Here is a 9,537-nt window from a genome sequence, read left to right as displayed (position 1 = left end):
ATATAAATCATCAATCAATAAATCATTCTTTTAAACTTTAACCAGTATTAGGCTTTTATTTACAATCAGTATTATGAAATAATGCATTTATAAATGTTCATCTGGAGAATGAGACATATCTGAGCCGGTGTTTGTAAACGTACAGTTGAAATATTTGCCCTGAGGTTGCAGAGATATTGCATGAGCTGTTGTGCGTAGACATTTGAGTCAGACACAGCTCCTCTGTTTTTTGGCTCATGTGCAAATCCCCTCAGTACTGTTTATGGCTTCTTGGAAGGAGTAAAAGGGGTAAAAACCTTGGTGACTGCCAAGATACAAACACAAACTATTGCACAATACAAAAACACAAACATGGCAAAAATCTAAAAAGCAATTTTCTTTCATCTTTATTTTACATTAAAAATAATTCACATTATGCGACAATAACAGGCGTTATTGACCCAAGCAGCTGGGTCACCACTGATTTAAGTGTTGAAGTCATTATTGTGTTGCTATTTAAATACTGCTTTATTCTGTAATATAAAAATGAACTGTTAAGTGAAACATTCTGTTTATCCAGCCAGTGGTCTGTGGAAGAACCAAAATAATAACTTGCTTGCCAAGCAAACAAGAATTACAAACACATGTTGCTTTATTGTTTACTGTACAGCAACATCAACAGATATATGGATCACAAAAAATTGAAGATAGCCCTTAAATCCTGTACCTTGTTGCATTAATGAACATATTCACATTCATACACAGTGGTTAAAGCAACAAGTAATGTATATCAAAACTTGCTTTCTTTACTGGGATTGTCTTGTCCTGTGTGAAAAGGGTCATGTTGTAACTCACTGACCCTTATTCAGTGAAACATCCTCAGCTTCATAGATACTATATGGCAGTATGAAGGTATTAATGATATTAAGTTGTCTTCTGTAATGTTGTAATGACACTGGGAATAGAGCCTCCAAGACCATTAAAAATATCCCTTTGTTTGTTTATATAAAAAGTTCCCCCTCATTAAAAATCACTGAGGAATGATTTTGTTTAGACTGTATCAGTCACAGTTGGTTTACTAGCAGAGATTAGATACCTAACTGAGGAAATTGCTACAGTAACATGCAAATCTTGCTACAGAGACAGTGAACCATCTGCAGTGAGAAAAGCAGCAGGCAACATTAAATACATTTACAACATTGTCTGGAAAATTGAGAAAACATCTGCTGGAGCGTTGTATTGCTTTTCCATTTGGTTTGGGATTTTCCACAAAATACTCTGCAGTGATCTCCCAATCAATTATTAAGTCATTTATGAGACTGCTGGTATCACCAACAACAGATTCAAATTTCACTTGACAGTTTCCACTGTTCATCACCATCACCAACAGACTGTCTGCTCATCCTTAAGTGAAACCACACAGGCAGCAGCTTTATATACAGTGTTTTTATGCTGAGTGAGCTCTCATTTATCCACTGTGCTTTTGCTGTCTGTAATTATCTAGACAAACAATGTAACAACATGAGTTTAAACCTTCAAAGGTGCATCACGGTGTGGCTTTTGTTAAAAAAAAACAACACACATGTTATCGCTATAGAGAATGCAATTAGCATGTCAAATATAATAGAATTGCGTTAATTTCTGTCTCACCAAAACAGGCAGACCAAAGGCCAGACAAAACAAGAAATAGTTTTCCAGTGTCTAATTTAATGAAGTCTAATTTAGTTAGATATGAGAAGTGACATCATGACAGTTCAAGTTCATTTTATTTCAGATTTTAGAAAAGCACCTTTGAAAAACATTCCTAAAACTGTTAATTATAGCTATATCGAGCTAAACTGTTCAGGCGTAATTAATGGAAATTAATGATCTACTTGTAATTATCTAATCAAACAAGAAATATGCAGGGAGTATATATTTGCATTTAAGAAAGTATGATGCAGTATGATGCCCTTTATGTAATACACAAGTATACCTTATGTGACCTACAAATGTTGGAGTTCAGGCAAGGTTTCACTCTGTTTTTAATTGGCTGAAATCAAATTATAAGCCTAGCAGGAGAACTCTCTGGCCCAATAAATGTGCATATCAGTGAATTCCTTGGAAGCAGCTGTGTGTAAGTGACTAGTCAAATGGATGCATTACTGACTCCAATGAGCTGACATGTTCCTGGCACAGTGGTTGTCCCAGATCTGTTTCCACCCTACTGCCATCATGTATGGACTTGGCCACAATAAATAAAATCTGCTCTTATCTTCCTGGGATGTGAAGTGTGATTGAACATTATGGACAGTTCCAGATTAGGGAAGTGTTTACCTTGCAAGACTGCGAAAGCATAACACATCATCTTAATCGACAAGGTGACTTTCATAATGATTAAGTTACAAATACTGATTATTTGCTTAACTGTCAATTTAGCCCTTATTCTAACTTATCCATACTAACATCCTATTGTTTACTTCGTCAAGCATGTCTGATAAAGCAAGATAACTTGGGATAATTTGTGGCCTATAGTTTTTTTTTTTAATTATATTATATTAATCATTTTTTACTGATTTAAATGCACATATAGATGAGATTGTAAATTCTGTACTACCACAGCCCCATAACCAGCATTGTTCACTGCTATTAAATGTTGTGCAGGATTCAAGCTAGCCTGACCATAATGAACTTGTTGGTTTGTTCGACAGGTCTCAGGCTCAGGATTTTTATCTTTCAAACATCCTCTTTCCATCCTGTAGGCCTGCTCCCATTTTCATGCTCAAATCCACTGTGATGTATTACCTTTCCACTACAAGTCTAGTAGAGACACTAGACATCATTAAATTACTTTCATATCAGTGCTCAAATTTCTCTTACTGTGAGGTAAAAATGTGAATTTACAATTGTTGGTAAAATCCACACATGGACTTATAGTTCAGACTTATTTTTTCAAACATTGGACAGTTTGATACATTGTCTAATGTTTGAATAAAGAAGCCTGATCTATCAATGTGTATGTATTTAACCTTTTCACAAATGTGAATTGTGAAAACATTCTATCTGCCAGTGTTGTTATTTCCCAGTAGCCGATAGAGGCTCTGAGAAATTATTATCACATTTCAAGTTATTCTAAGAAGTGAATGATATATACACCTGAATGTTTGCAGGACTATTATCTGGTTTGGTATCATATGCGCTATAAAACCACCCTAACTAACACTATAAAGCTTCATACTAAGTAAGGTTATTTGATATATTACATAGTTGATAAGGATCTATAGAGCACAGCAACTTTTGTCTTCCATTCTAGTGGTATGTGTCATACAGAGAAGCAGATTCAAAAATTACATAACCTGTCATGCTCTGACAGACTGCCAGGAATAATTGCCAGAGTGACATATATGGAGCCCAATAAATATTACTCTCTATATTTCAATCAGACAACTTATTGAACATATTTGCCAAGAGCTGTATTTATTCTAATGCTACATGGCTTTAAAAAAATCTTTCTCTTTAGAAGTGTATGTTGTTTAAGTAAACAACTCACAAATATCTTTGGTGAGCACTTTATTTATATATTTTTATGTAAATAAAAAAAAATACCAGCTATAATTCTTAATAACATCCTAATTATTAATCATAATAAAGTCAGTTATCCTACGCACATCTCATCTTATGGTTATGTCCAAAACATGCAGATTTCCAATATTGTTTGACTGTTTCCACTTGTGAATACCAAGACGTTACATAATATCTGGGCTGCTCGAATGATGCATGAGAGGAAGATTATATGTTTATCCACAGGATGAATTTATTATAAAAAAAACAGATTTCACATATTTGTTTTAATACCACCTGTCAGGTTCCCTCTGTCACTATTGTTTGCTGTCACAAGAATTGAGGGTAAGCACCCAGCCAATGTGCAGAGGGTAGACTGTATAAAAAAAAAGTAGTTACCAGGTGCAAGATCTTGCATCCAAGAAGCTACAAAAATGGTGAACACAGCGCTGGAAAAATGCAAATACCAAGGTCAAAATGCTAAGTTTACAAAGCTTGTGCCAAAACAAAAATCTAGGGGTGGGCTTTCACTTGCTGGTGAGCTGTGTGGCCTGGCGCTGAGAGATTCTGGTATCATTGAGCCAGGGACAAGGGGGCAATTGTGGTTAACTGAAGCTGAGCTTTACTGTATAGAGCTTTAGCCACTCCATCAAATTCTTTGAATTTAAGGTTGCTCACATAAAAATACTGTTTCTGAGCTTCATTATAACAGAAAGCAAGGCTTCTGAGTCTCACACCGTAAATGTGTCACAAAGGTTTCTAAACCACATGTTTGTACACTAAATAGATGAATATCTTTTTGATTTCAATATTTAGGCCGTCTACAGATGGATTCAATATTCTCCTCCTGTGAGAAACAGACAATCATTATGTTTTATATTACTTCATGCAGGTCCAAAATACCAATCATTTGGCTCCAGTGTAGATAATTACGTAAAAAGCAATAAAAAGCACATGTGGATTAAATAATATCTTGCGTCAGACAGAAAAAACATGATCCATTTATTCATCCACAAATCTCTCAATATTCCTTTTCAAGGACATTCACCTGCCGAAGGCATCTTGTGACACAAAGCGTATAAACAAAATATCCCCAGCTGCCTCCACTATTGCTCAATCCACCAATTCACTAATCCTCCAATGTTCAATGGGGATCAGGTGACGTAGTTACTGTAACAAATGGGAAATTCATTGGACTATTGCCATACAGAAGTAATAACTCAATTAAGCATATTTACAAAACAAGCTATTCCTGGACTCTTAAAGTTCTGTATAAATCACATAAAATGGACACTTGTGACGTAGCCTGATCCATACTGAATGGCCAGTGTTTGACAAAATGTGACAGTTGGACAGCACTTCAGAGGTTTAACTTCTTAAACTTGTGAATATATCCAACACTATTTCAGCCCCATCATTTGATGCTATTAATATGTTAAATGCCTATGTGGCACCTCATGAATCTTCCAAAAACTATTGGATGATGATAGCTGGTTTAAAAGCTGTCTGTTTTTATGCACATAATTTTGTGCGATTTAATGTCAGTTTTTTGTTGTATGTAGTTTCATCATACTTTTCAATTTTTTATGTTTCAAAAAAGCCTTTCAATATAGTTAAATAAAATATGAAATAAATTCATTTTTTCCCCCAAATTCTCTGACAGATTTTTGTACAGTACATGGTTGGTGATCAGGTTTTTATTTGCTCGGGTACAGCTAGATTGGATATTTTGGAATCAAGATTTTTCTCTCGATTTTTGGAATTACAAACTATTGATAAAAAAAAGATAATACTATGATTTTTTACTGCATTTCACATACACAGATATGAAAGAATTTATCGTTTCAGTGTGTTTTGTGAAACCCCTGTTTCCATGGAAATGTAAGATGAATTGAGTCCTTATGGACAGTTGCTTTTGTACCTTTCAAAAGAAATTGAGACCTTTTTCCTGAAACTGAGCCTTTTATCCGTACATAATTCACTTTTTCCCCCATCATCTTTTTCCCCAAACTGTACTTTCCAACTCAAGGCTCTTCTGCCCTCAATATCTTTTGAAGATGTCACTGGAAGGTTTCCTGCTGTATATAATTTGTGAGACACATTAATACATGCTCTCACTGCTGAGCTACAATTCAGTATCTTAACAGACATGACAAAAAACAATACAGGCAGCTTGACCACTAGCAGCTGCAGTTTTTTTTTCTTCTGTTTTTTTTTTGTTTTGTTTTTTTTTACAAATTCCATGGCAGGGTTAAAGCACAAGGGGATCAACACCATGCAACAAATTCCCAAACAGCTTGTCCAACATGGACACATGGACAGAAAAGATTCAGTAATGTTCAGTTTTATGGAAAATCAAAAATGTTCTCTGATACTTACAAATCCATTGCATAGTTGTATTATTGTCTTAGTTTTGACAGATTTCAGCAAATGCAACCACATTACTGACCTAACATCAATCTTGTTTGTACTTTTGTGTTACCATGAATGCATTTCTTCTGAACCATATGCTCTGCAGATGTACATTTGACCTGGTGATTTGTTTTGAATTGTAACTTGACAGCACAGAGCTCCTGCGTGCTGATGAAAGGACACATGAGGATATGCAGTTCAAATTATTCCTGTTAAGAGCATTTCTTCGCCCTCAGGTTCATCATCTTTCATTACCTGGGCCAACCCAAATACTGTGAAATGCCTTACTGATCATAAGCCCCAGCTTGCACGACAGCTTGCACGACATAATGAGGATTTTAACTATTTCCACACTCTGCAACAATACAAACGAGACAAGGAACTGATCTACAAGTAATTTCTACTAAATTAAATGGTAGTCCGGCAGCATTATTGGTATTAACTACTAATCCTAACCATTTCCTGTTTCTTTGTCCCTTTTAACCTAGAAGCAAGTTCAACAGTTGGGAAATGGTTTTCAGTGCAACTAAAGTGCTTCCAAGAAGAATGTGGTCATTTGTCTAATAGGAGTTTAAAAAGTCTAGTGTGACGTAAAATGAGCATTCTGCTTTCCTCTGGAGCATCATCCTCCTTCTCTGCACACACATATTTGACAGTGGTGTCATAACACACTTCATTTTTACTGGATATTTGCTTGAGCACTCTTGGCTTACATGACAGCTAGGACAGTATTTAATATTATCGGGAAGGTGTAACGCGGTTTTAACTTGACGGTATAACCAACAGACCAAGCGCAGGTTTGGCTTCATTTATGTTTTTTCATGACTCACCCTTGTGGAAAGTTCCCAGACATTTTCCACTGTGTCAAAGGAGGACATGCAGTGTAGTGATCAAGCGTGTACAGTACCCAACTGGTGTAGAGTTATCCGTCACACCACACAGTGCTATAACTCCTCCTCAGAACATAATTTACCACAACTTTTACCTTTTTGGGAATACTAACAGAACTGCATTAATGAGGTTATGAAAACAGCATTATATTTCCTGTTAAGGAAGTAGTTAAAGTAAAGAGCTTGAAGAGGCACTTGACTTTATGCACATCAAGTTCAGTTTATTTGTGATGGCAGTGAAACTTTTCCATCCCTTTTGCCAGAAAAGGCTAGTGGATGATTCAACGTAACCCCAAAATACGCTCAATACCAATTTCTTAAAATTTCCTTTCTCTACAATAACTGCAAATGAAAACTAAAATATATCTAAGGTTGCAAAAAGAGTATGGCCATTGCAAATCTTTCATGCTTACAGCAGGATTGTTAAGTAAATAAACTCCTGATTAATATCAGGGGAAAAATGTGGTTACAGAAATGTCTGCAGGTATGTGATGGGGTGTAATGGTGCAATCTCCTACATGAATGTCTGAGGAGCTGCATGCTCATCTACCATGCCAGTATCAACCTTACTTTGTGCCTCCTTATATATAGGACACAATACTTCTTGCAGGTTGGCACTGGATGTATATTGTACATGGAATAGTCCAATAAACCCACAATACTCGCCCGCCTTCTTCTACAGACACATCTGTATTATGTCTCCTGTGGTTCTGGAGGAAGTTTGGTCCAGTCTGAGATAATAACTGGAGTGATGACACCAGGCTTGTCTTGGCTTGAACTTGGAGGCTAAACATTTTTGACGGAAAGTCTATACATTACAACTGGGGGCATGAAGGAAAAGCATGTTAACATGAGGGGGGTCTCGAATGAAAATACTAGTTGCATAATGGGAAATGTAGTTCAAAGCATTGTTGGAGCTTAGAGTAAAAGTTTGAATATCTTGCCGTCTGCTGCATGAATGACCATTCTTTCTTCCTTCATTTTTTTTTTTTTTTGTGAGTCTCTTAACTTTATAGAAGCTACAGGGCCCTATTAACAAAGTTTCAAAAGTTACTTAATTATTCCGGCTTTTCTGTGACCCAAACCAGCTGAAAAATATGTCTCCCCTATGGTTGCTTATTTTCAGTGGAATCCAAGTATGCAGTGTTTTTTTTAAAGTTACAATGCATCAGAATGGATTTATGAACAGACTTGCACAGCAAGGAGCCAAGGAAACTCTGAGTTATGGCACCTCAGGGATTGATGTTAAAACTATCCACTGCATGTGACTTCATTATTGAGCCATTAGTGCACAGGTTCACAGTATAATCATTGTTCATTATAGGCTTCCTATAAGAGTTTTGTTTTTGCTGCCGGTGTGGAAGAGTGGGAAGTCAATATTTCACTCTTTTCCGTCAAGATCAGTTAGTTGGTGGCCAACAACACTCCCCTTCCCCTCCTCCATCAGTTTCTGGGAGTTAGGAGCCACGTAGATGGGATTCCCTGTACTTTCCTGGTCCAGATTTCCAGTGTGCCGTTTCCTCTCTGTGCAGCCGGTGGCATTGCGATGCTCTGAGTCTTGGCTCAGAGTGTCTCTAGCACTAAAGGGAGACAAAGTTCACAGTTGCACCAAAAGTATAAACAATATAATTACTTAATTTCAGAAAATAAATCATTAAATATACTTTACTAAGAAATGCAATTTAAGTTGTTTTTTCTGAAAAAAAAACAACAAAAAAAACGTATGTGAATTGAGTTTTCATTCCGTTTTATTAAGTCCATTCATGACCTAACCTCATCATCCCTATGTTTGTCATCACATATTCATGTTTTCAAGCATGGTTCAAACCCACAGTTTATTTTGAACTCAAGACAGATTCTTCAAAGAAACTGGTCAGGCTAAACTACTGGAAAATGTGTACAAAATGATGCAGAAGATAATTAGAACTTTCTGTGTGATTCAATTCTGCGGTACATAAAAAATGATTACTTGGAAATTATGTAATATTTTACTCATAACAACCAGTGGACAGAAATATGGGATAACCTCATACAGCACTGAAAAATTGTTTAAGCATCCCATTCAGACTTCTTCTGGGATGTATAAAGAATACTCTGATTTGCATGATCATTTTCATCTCATATGGTTTTATGTTGTTGTTTTTTTTAATCAGTACATTTACCAGTTAAACAACTCTAAATTTCATGCTTTGAGTTTGCAGAGCACTCTTCAGTAAGTTGCAGGTTTGACTTTGATTGGCTGCCAACTTGATCATTATGACATAAAATCCTGCCCGTATGTACATGCCTTAAACTCAGATTTAGAGTGAATGCAGAGAAACTTCCCCCTTTGGCAGATCAAGTTGAAAAAAAGCCTTGTAGTTTAAAACTCTGAACATATATCATTCTGCACGGTAAAGTTCAAACATCCAAGTTAAGCAAAATAAATGTTTTGACTGGAGGAGACTTTAATCAAACTTTAAAGCTCTGTGGGAAATTTTAAGAGACTATAGTTAATAGATTCAAGTGATGAAAGATGGTAAGTAATAAACTTTTTTGTGTGTGAAATAGGATAAGGAGTTTCAGCCTTCAACAGCTAAAAACTAATGCTATTTGACTTAAAACAGGTATATTTTTTACAGTAATTTACACCATGACTGGGGAGTCAAATATTTGTGGGGTACATGTTGAATTACAGAACCTCAAACATCAGGTCCTGTCATGTTATTCACTCAAC

Source organism: Centropristis striata, chromosome 4 (assembly GCF_030273125.1).
Source record: "Centropristis striata isolate RG_2023a ecotype Rhode Island chromosome 4, C.striata_1.0, whole genome shotgun sequence".
Taxonomy (NCBI): Eukaryota; Metazoa; Chordata; class Actinopteri; order Perciformes; family Serranidae; genus Centropristis; species Centropristis striata.
This window is presented reverse-complemented; position numbering follows the sequence as displayed.